This window comes from Meleagris gallopavo, chromosome 1 (assembly GCF_000146605.3).
Source record: "Meleagris gallopavo isolate NT-WF06-2002-E0010 breed Aviagen turkey brand Nicholas breeding stock chromosome 1, Turkey_5.1, whole genome shotgun sequence".
In the NCBI taxonomy this organism is placed as follows: Eukaryota; Metazoa; Chordata; class Aves; order Galliformes; family Phasianidae; genus Meleagris; species Meleagris gallopavo.
Window position 1 is genome coordinate 171,767,271 of NC_015011.2, and position 10,946 is coordinate 171,778,216.

Genomic DNA, 10,946 nt, shown 5'->3' on the forward strand with positions numbered 1-10,946 from the left:
AAAAAAAACACAAAAAAACACTCAACTTATTAATTGATTTCCCTCTTTGTGCCTCAGGGGAGAGAACTTCAATGTAGAGATGACTGAAGCAGCTAAAGGTTATTCAACAACCTCTGTTTGATAACGAAGTGCTCTTTTCAGCCTAAAATAAAGATGATGGGGTAGGTAAAACTTTGTGCAATTGTAGCAAATAACATTATTTTTAGAAGATGGTGTTTTGACAGCAGCAAAGTTGCATGAAGATGGGCATGATTATGATGCTGTCTCTAGATAAAACAGTACTTAAGTGATGAACAAGGAACAAATTTCTTTTATGGCTTCACAGAAGTCCCTTGTGGAAAGTTTTTAACTGACACGCATTTAATGGTTCTTAAAGCTCAGGGAGTCTGCAGCCCATTGGAATAATTCTTTTTGCTTATTCAGGAAAGCAAATGCCTGCCCTTGGGCCTCAGAGCTGGCCGATGGCAAGATCAGCATGTTATGCTTCACATCACAAGCAACTGTAGGCATACACAGTCAGGGATGCACATGAACAGTTGCTTTCATTACTTACTCTTTATCCCACTTGATAGCCCTTGTCTGTTACTGCAGTGTATTGGGATTTTAAGGCCATGCAGAGTTCATATAAAAATGATTTCTCTGCAAATAACAAAGGACAGAAAAATTGATTGTGCATTGCTGTTTGGGATAAAAGCAATATAGAATGTGCGTGTGTTAATTATGAAATACTTTAAATACTATAGACTTTTCTCCCCTGAAGAGAAAGACAGTATCAGCTAGCATCAATTTTATTCAGATGCTTTGCTTTTCCCAGGAGTAGAAAAGGCCATTTGGTTTTCTTGTTTTATTTTTAAACTTGATGTGTTTTAAAGAATCGGGCTTCATGTCTCTGCTTGGATGTTTCACTTTGAAGGCAAGAATCCTAGAATCATAGGATGGCTTGGATTGGAAGGGACCTCGGAGATCATCTAGTTCCACCCCCTTGTCACGTGCAGGGTTGCCAACCACCAGATCAAACTGCCCAGGAACCCATCGAGCCTGGCCTTAAACGCCTCCAGGGGTGGAGTATCCACAGCTTCTCTGGGCAGCCTGTTACAGTGCCTAATTACCCTCTGAATGAAGAATTTCTTCCTAACATATAATATGAACCTCCTCTCTTTCAGTTTAACTCTATTCCCCCTTGTCCTTTCTACCTGCTTGAAAAGTTGCTCATCCTCCTGCTTGTAAGCTCCTTTCAAGTACTGGAAGACTGCAATGAGGTCTCTCCAGAGCCTTCTCTTTTCCAGACTGAACAAGCCCATTTCTTCAGCGTATCTTTATAGGAGAGGTGCTCCAGCCCTCTGGTCATCTTTATGGCCCTCTGGATCCTCTTCAAAAGCTCCACACCTTTCCTGTACTGGGGGCCCCAGACCTGGATGCACAGTACCACATTGCTCCATATGGGGCTTCAGGAGGGCAGAGTAGAGGGAGACAATCACTGCCCTCTCCTTGCTGGCCACCTTTCTTTTGATGCACCCCAAAATACCATCGGCCTTCTCGGTTGCCAATGGTATTTTTATTCATAAGATTAAGAGTGATAAAAATCATGGAGGCATTTGCCTTTCAGTTTTATGGAAGCAACAGTCATTTTAAGTGGATTTGTTTTTGCTCTAGCTTGAAATTAGGAAGTGACAAAAAGAGCAGCTAGCTCTCTGTCATTGATATCTTGGAGTGCAACAAAGCAACCACTGAAAACTTTTCAGTCCTTGCAACCAGACTTGACTGTACAGCCTTGCTACATAATGAAGGTGAGTTCCTGTGCAGCCTCCACTCTAAGGAGTAATTTCTATGTTCTTTTCTCTGTTTACAATAAGTATCATACAGTGAGCATATACATGAAACACTTGAAACCTCTGATTCTATGCCAGGTTTGAGTGAGGCCAATGATTTTAAGTATTGTGGAGATAAGTAGGGGTAAGTAGACACTGTGCAGTACACAGTGTATTTGCATAAGACCTGTTTCCTTACATGATTAGATTGTTTGGGATTCCTTGAAAAAATCTAGATTCAAGTTTGTGTGGCCATACTGCCATTGCTTTTGAAAAGGAGAGAATTCTGTACTGCCAAGAAGCATGATCTTACCATGGTTTTGATATTACAGAATCCCCAGGTTTCTGTCATCAGATTAGTTATTTACCTTTGAAGGTATTTTGCATGTTCTGATGTTTGTGGTCCAAAGCTTGCTTTACCACATGTCTTGGTGTCTTTGAGATTCAGATCCAAAAATAAAAAAATCTTTGTGAATTAAGAGGACTAGCTGGCAGAACAAGGGAATGAAACGGCCAGAGCATCTCTAGGAGTCTTGGCAGCCAGGGGTACAGTCTCATGCAGCCGACTGTGTGTGTCTGGAGATGCCGTATGGGACAGTCACAAGATAGTGATAAGACAAGGAGGAATGGTTTTAAACTAACAGGAGGTTTAAGTTAGATATAAGGAGGAAGTTTTTCACACAGAGGGTGGTGACACAGTGGAACAGGTTGTCCAAGGAGGTTGTGGATGCCCAATCCCTGGAGGCATTCAAGGCCAGGCTGGATGTGGCTTTGGGCAGCCTGGTCTGGTGGTTGGCGACCCTACACATAGCAGGGGGTTGAAACTCGATTTTCTTTGTGGTTCTTTTCAACCCAGGCCATTCTATAATTCTATGTCAAGAACTCTAACATACAGTTTTTCAGTACACTCATTTCTCAACACAGTTTTCCTGGTGCCGTTAAAGGAAATACTGCATTGGGGCCCAAATGGTGAGAATTCTGCTGTTGTTTTTTTTGCCCTTTGCAAACTTCGGTCTTCCTTTAGAGTATAGTGAATGGAGAAATTTTATTTCTAGGTTCTACATAATCCATGAATTTCCAAAGCTAGAATGTGGATGGAGGCGTCATGCAAGAGAGCATGATGTTGCTGCTAAGTTCAGGCAATTGCATTGGTTACACAGAAAAAATGAATTGAAGGAATCAGCGTTTACCAAGATCTGCAGTGATGTTGAGTAATTCTTCAGGTGAATTTTGTGAACTGCCACTTTGTTAATGCTTTATGCTGATCTGCTTCTGTGCAAAACCATTTCGCCTTTAAGCAGAAACTCCTGCTGTAAACTACAGTGGAACAGCTGTGACAGGCCAGCTCAGATGGCAGTGGCAGTTCTCAGTGTCTGTTTTGCCTGTGTACCAGCTGGTAGAAGGCTGGTGCATCTGCTCATCGCATTAGCAGCTGCCCTTTTGGGTCAGAAGCTTTTTTTATACAGAGCTCTAGTGACTGCAGCCGTTGTGGAGATCCCATTGCTGTTCCCGTTGCTGTTCTAATTTTTAAATAAGACACAGCATTCTTACTAACATATAGTGATTTTGCTATGTCCACTTACTGGATTTCTGTAGCACTGAGGCATAGCCTTTAGCAAATCACGCAGGGTGTCATAATGTGGGTGCTGTAACACTGGTTTGTACTCTGAAACCTCAGCAGGCATTGGGAAGCGTGTACTAACTTTGACATTTAATTGGTGTTCTTTGTTTCCAGCCTAACATCTAGCTGTACTGCCTGTATCCATGGGCAAGACAGAAAGTACTGTTCATGGAAGGGTCTTAGTTTAGGTGCTTTTAGACTTTCTGCATTCTGAAAGAATTGAAAACTCAATCAGAGGTGGGAAAGGGTGGTGTTGTCTACCATATCAACGAGTGGAGAGAAACTATCCCTTGAATTAAGACAGAAATGTAGGCACAAAAAAAATATTACAGTGAAAGCATTTGTGGTTTTGAGGAACGGATGAGAAAAAGGGTCAGTGAATGGTGAAACAATGACATTCAGAAATAGTGGAACAACAGAGGAATTGAGAGAAACTTTCTTCTAGATTGACTCCAGCATACACTGGAAGTTAAAGCTGTCAGACTCCTTGATGGTGACATTGGTGTGAGACAAGTAAAAAATGAAACAAGCATTAAGAGCAAAAGATAGAAGCTGGGTTTTGTTGAACTAGTTAGATAACAGTATAGAGCTGGAATAAGCAGGGTACCCGTCGAATGACTGAGTCTTTCTGAGGATGTTGGAGAAGACAGTGCATCTCTGCTCCTTTTTTAGGATAGGATTACTTTCTTGCCTGATGCTTGTAAGGATCCAGAAGCACCAGCCTTCATCAAGAAAAGGAACATCTCCATTTTAATTGAAGATCATTTTCCTCTCTTGCGACTAGGCTGATCTTCTTCCATTGCAAAGATAGTCAAAGTCTGGTGAGCTATTCTGTCTGTGCTGACAACCACTTATTGAAGAGGGGCTGTTCCACACTGGCTTGCCGTACCTTAGCAATGATCACTGGAGCTATTTCACATCATGAGAAAAAGTCTGTTGAAAAGTCTTGTTCTCTTCTGACTCCCTCTGCTTTCTTAACTCAACTGGCACAATTCTATGTGATGTCAGAATTGCTACCTTTCTTTGGTGATTTCTGAAGTGTTCTAAAACACAGGCTGGCGTCTAGATACCTTTGATTTAAAAGCAGAAATATCATGGATGTGATTCTGAATTTATTCTTCTGTGGGGCTGGGCTTATTTTATTTATTAATAATGACTTGGAATCTTGATAAAACTATATATTCATTTATTCCTCAAAAGTTATTATTACTAATGTGAATTTGTCTTTCAGGATCACTGAGAGGTCTGAGGAGAATGGTAACAGGAGCTAAGGTAGCCTGTGTCTTGAATTCATTGGCTGTACTCACAGTGTTTGTAGCCTAGCCTCATCTGTTTAAGCAAATTGTCGAGAGAATTTAATAGCCAGTTAAAAGAAAGAGGCATTTCTAAGGTGCAACTCTTGCTCTTTTGTAAGATGAGATCAATTAGACCTGGGAGAGAACTCACTCTTTAAAATGGATCTTGAGCTAACCAGAGCATACATAGATATCTGCATCATGGAAAGTTACAGCTAGGGAGGAGCATCACCACTGTGCAGGAAGACACACCAGGCAGACTGGGCACTAATAAAAGCTAGAGGAAGGTTGGGACTTCCCGTTATCTGGGGTTCACCCTGCCTCCCATCCCCAATCAATAGAGTGATAGAGCTATCTGGAGGATCACTCATCTGAAAAGGATATTGGTTTTCAGTTTGAAAATTTAGTTTTTAAATCTCAGTTGGCAACGATGGAGTTATGTAACAGCAATTTCAGCACACCCACAACGGGAGAATGGTGACACAGTTACACTGTGAGAAGAGCAAACTGAGGGTGCTGTTTGCTCAGGAAATTTAAACAAAATGGGCTGTTCGGAGGTGTTTAATTGCAGTGTTGGCAGCTCTAATTTTTCTGTCCTTAATTCTGTGGTAGTCATTGTCTGTCTTGAAAATGTGGCTTCAGAACTGGCACAGCTTTGTGTGAGAATCTGGATTGCTTTTTTTAGTTCTAAGTTGCTAGATGTTCTGGTTATGAAGAAATTCAGCACGTTATCAACATGCTGTTTTTCTTAACCATTAAAGATTCTCCATTTGCTTTTTACTTCAGGAATTTTGGGGCTATGTTTTTGGATTGGGGCACTTGGATCTGACAGTGTTGCGAGAACTAAATGGTTTAACTGCTTCAGCAGAAGTAAGCTGGATAGTGTAATTTTTTTCTGCTATGTACAGAATACTTTTACTACAGGCTTCTAACTAGATCACTCAAAAATAAGCATAACAAATTAGAATGCAGATTAAGAATGACTTGGTTTTTTCTCCTTTTTTTTTTTCTCTACACACACACACACACACAAAAAAAAAAAAAAGGCTGGAATAGTTTTATCTTTTACTGGAAAAATGATAGCTTGCAGGGATTGTAAATTATTTCAGTTTACTTTCAATTTTTATTTACTGTGTTGTATGATTCTCAAAAGATTGGCAACAAGATAATGAGATTTCCTGATACTTTTTCTGGCCTGTGAGAATCTAATTACATTTGTTAACCTGCAATAAAAAGGCAGTTGTAAGAATGCAGGACGTGTTGGTGTAATTACTTTCTTTGATTATATCTGACACAAAAATGCATACAGACAGATCAATATAACAATGCCTATTAAATGTTTCTCTTTGGTAAAGATTTAGGGAATGATGCTAATAGAAATGCTCTTCTGAAACTATTTTCTGAAGTCTCAGTGGAGGAGCCAAAGGTAGAGAGGAGAAATCTTATAAGAGCCAAATAATGCACGGGTTTTGAATAGTAAGTATGAGAGAAAGTACTCAGTTACCCCAGCCTTTCTGAAGAAAATCTATGGAAGCTGTCCTTCAGAATGTTCTGAGTGTCAGTCTACTTTCCAGAGTATCTGAGGCTTAAGTGCCATTGAATTAATAATTATTGCCTTGGGCTTTATTAGAGAATTGTGTCCATAGGTCAAAAAATCATCTCTTCCTTGATGTTCTCAAAATTGTTCAAGTGTTTATTTGAAATTGAGGAGAGGTTAGCCTTCTCTATGTGCTCATGGAAAGCATTCTGATACTGTGGCAAGAATGTGTGAAAACTGGATGTGAGACTTCAACAGAGTAAAAAGTGATGCTATCTTATAACAAAATGGTTTCATTCCAGGCTGTCACACCTGTGTACTTAAGAAGCACTAAGAGGTGTGTCTGTGCAGTTTAGCATTCTGGTATCAAGATGTGTGTGTCAAGATGTTGGTCCAGGATTCCTTCAAGTGACATAGAAGACAAGGGACTCATGCTACTGAGTTGTCATTGCACCTTCTGGATCCTTATGTGGGGCAGGCATGTGGTTAGGCTCCACTTGGTTAGTGGCCAGTTTCTTCATCCTTTCTCACCTCTGTGTTCATCTTAGATTTTTTTCTTTTCTTGTTTATCCTGCAGTGCTACTTGTAAATGTTCTGCAGCCTTGTTGGCCTGCTAATCTAGGTGCCATTCTTATATACTCCCTTCTGCTGGCTTTTTTTTTTTTCTTTCTCCTGGTCTTACATTGCTCAAACGCTACCATTTATTCTCCATTCATACCAATCTTAATACTTCTATTGCATTTCTTTACAGAGGCTCCCAAGCGTCTCATACTGTTACCATCACTGCTGTGAATCTGTTCAATGTACTCTCTGTAATGCCTTTATCTTCAGAGTGTTCCTTTACTACTCTGATCATGAATCGCCTCACCGAGTTTCTGGCAGTCTTCCTGTTCCTGATGTGTTTCAGGAAAGATTCATCATTAGTCTTTGCTAGTTGTTCATCAGATTGGTGCTGGTTGTTGTTTTGCATGACTTGCTGTTTTTACATCTAATTTGCCAGAGCTTATGATGTATTTATTGAGCTATTTTTCTATTTGGGCTTTGCTGCAACCTTTTTTGAGGGTAACATCACTCCTACATTGCTGCTTTAACCATTCTGGTGTCCTCTTATTCTTTCTCAGGTTTTACTTAATAGGAAACATATACCAACCTTGTCTTTCTGGTCTTATAATCTTTAGCCATCTCCACAGCACTTTTAAAGGTTTAAGTTCTTATTCTGATGCTTTTGAATTCTAACAAGCTTCCTTGCTTCTAGTATTTGCACTGTGAAGCTGGGTGCAACTGGAGACTAATTTTTCATCTTCCCTGCTCCTGCTGGGAAAATATTGCACTACTGCATGCAGAACTAGTTAAAAGTCTTCAAGTTGAAGAGCCACTGTATTTAGGACCATATCAAGGGCTGCATTTTCTTTTATAGGATTCGTACACAACTGCTATGTGAAAGTCACTGATTCAATGCAAAGAAAAAAAAAAGTCACATCCTGATATAGTGTGATGTTTGCAGTCTACATTGAAATGAAGTAAGTTAGCTGAAATCTCCCATTATGATACTCCACTTTTATTATACCACCTAAAGTTGTTCAGATTGGGAGATTGTAAAGACCCATTCCCTTCCTATTTCAGCCTATTTCAGGAATCTAGTCCATGGGGACTCTGCTTTAGGTGTGGGAATGGTGCATTACTATTCATTAATGTAACAGGTTCCCCAGAGATGTGATGGATGTACTATCCCTGGAGACATTCAAGGTCAGGCTGCACCAGGCTCTGAGCAGTCTGGTCCAGGTGTAGGTGTTGCTGTTCATTGCAGGGGAGTTGGACCAGATGACTTTTAAAGGTCGCTTACAATTCATAGAATTCTATGATTCTATAAGAGGGAACAGAGCATGTTTGTGTACTGAAGTTGTATTTTATAGGGCTGAGATTTATTTAAAGAGAAACAAGTACAGCTAAGAGGAAAATAATGTTCTTTTGTATTTTAAATGTGCCTTTACTTAAGTCACTAGGCAATGTTGAAAGCATTGAATGGTGAAATGAATAAAACAAAAATAATGCTAGTTTTCTTAGGGTATGTAAGGAAAGCTGTGTTTTGTTTGTGTGTGTTCCAAAAGTCCAAGGCATCATACTTTACTGTTCCAGCAAATTTTAGTAAATGGCATTGCAACATGCATAGTCTAGCAGAATTTGGGAGCGTATGGTGAGTAACCTTTTGATAAACAAAAGATGGAAGTCTTCTGTATTTGTTTTTAACTAATAGGAAGGAATTGAGTGGAAGAGGATGGTGAATTAGATGAAAGTGGCTATTTAGAAGTGGCCTAAAAAGCATACTTGAGAAAATCAAAGAATTTTTTTGCAAGTTTGAAGACAGAAGCTCAAGAGATGTTTCTTAAAGAAATGCTGGAAGGGCACAAGTACAAGATGTTTCTTTGAGAAGAAAAGATAGCCATAATTGCCATTACCTAAATAGAAATTATTCATTAGTCTGAAACTGAAGGAGCAAGGCAAAAATGAGATACTAGGTCAGCCTTTGAATACATCATGGAGTAGTACTGAATAGGGAGGCATTGTTAGAAGGGCTAGGTACAAAATGACACAGCTGGGAAAGCTGCAACAAGAAAATATTCTGTAAATATATTAAAATGACTGAGGAAAGAAATGATTAAGGAGAAAGGCTAGGAAGTTACCAATAGATTTTGCTGGAGGTTGCTTTTGTTTTACTCATCAGCATTAATTGATCGGGTGGCCATGAGAACTCATTTCAACACACATTGTAGAAAACATGGGCAGAGAATGAAGGCTTAGTTTTCTTTCCTAAATAATTCTGAGGGACATTGGGAATTCAGGCAATTGACTAAAATGGGTTGATGCTGTTAGAAACCATGTATAAAAATGGTCTAAAAGTAATTCAAATTCTGGAAAACTGAAAAATGTCAAACATTGCCTCCATTTCTAAAGGGAATGGAGGCAGGGCGCATAGTACAGGACTACAGACTAGGCAGATAAATTCCTGGAAAAGTACTGGAACAAACAATGTATTTGGAAGATGGTGAGGTGGTAAGCAAGATTCAACATAAATTTGTCAAAGGCGAGTCATCTTGAATCAGTTTATCTCCTTCTGTGACAGAGCAACATGCCTGCTGGATATGGGAGAAGATGATTTGATGCGTGTTGACTGTAGGAAAGCTTTCAGAATTTCCCTAAAACTCTTGTGCAAGGTGGAAAAATCCGATCTAGTCGAAACTTTAACAAAGTACATTTATAACCAAGGTCAGTATATAGAATCATAGAATCCTTGGAGTTGAAAGGGACTTCTGAAGACCATCCAGTCCAACTCTCTTGTGATGAACAGGGATACCACAGCTAGATCATGTTGCCCAAGGCCTTAACCAGACCCACCTTGAAAGTCTCCAGGGACAGAGCATCAACCCCAACACCAGGTAACCTGTTCCAGTGCTTCACCACCCTTACTTGTAAAAATTTTTTCCTTATATCTAACCTAAATCTACCCTTCTTGAGCTTGAAGCTATTTCCCATTGTTCTGTCACCACAGATCCTGCTAAAGAGTCTGTCCCCTCCAGGTAACCTCAGAGCCTTCTCTTCTCCATACTGCACAGCCCTAGCTCATTCAGCCTGTCCTCCCAGGAGAGGTGTTCCACTCCATGGATCATTTTTGTGGCCCTCTGGACACACTGCAATGGATCCATCCATGTCTCTCTTGTACTGAGGACTCCACATGTGGACGCATTACTTCAGGTGACGTCTCAGCAGCACAGAGCAGAGGGGCAGGATCACTCCCTCACCGGGCTGACCACACTGCTTTTGATGCAGTCCAGGATATGGTTGTTTTTCTGGGCTGTGAGGGCACATTGCTGGCTCATGTCCAACTTGCCATCCACCAGTACCCCTCAACCCTTCTTGGCGGGGCTGTGCTCTATTTGTCATCCCCCAGCTTGTACTAATGGTGAAGGTTGCCATGGCATAGGTGCAGGGTATTGCACTCAGTTTTGTTGTACATCTTGAAGTTCACATGGGCCCGCTGCCCAAGCGTGTCTAGGTCTCTCTGGATGGCATTCCATCCCTCCAGACAGGATGACTGCACAGCACAGCTTGGTGTCATATGCAAACTTGCTGAGAGTGCACTCAATTCCACTGTCGATGTCATTGATGAAGATGTTAAAGAGTACTGATCCCAGTACTGACTCCTGAGGGACACCACTTGTCAATGATCTTCAATCTGATCATTCTGCTTTTGACACTTTGGGTACAATCCTGCAACCAGTTCATCATCCATCAAACAGTCCACCTGTGATATTGATATCTTTGCAATTTGAAGAGAAGGACATTATGGGGGGCTGTGTCAAAAGCCTTACTGAAGTCCTGATGGATGACATGTCTTTCCTCGGTTTGGGTTTGAATCTCATTTGTTGCATGTTATGAAGACACAGAAAACCAGCAAATGTGTGTGATCATTCTATGACCTTGCTTTTTCTAGCTTTTAGTTGTGCAGTCCAACATTGTTAAGAGTGAGTGGGATTTTTTATTTTTGATTTTCTTTAGTGCTTGGTATTTTGTTCTTAACAGATATGGTTGTAGTGGTATAGGATCCAGTGTAGATCACTGCTGTCAACATACGACAGGTCAGCAAAATGTTGAACAGTTTAATATTCAGTTGTTCTCTGTGTTATTGT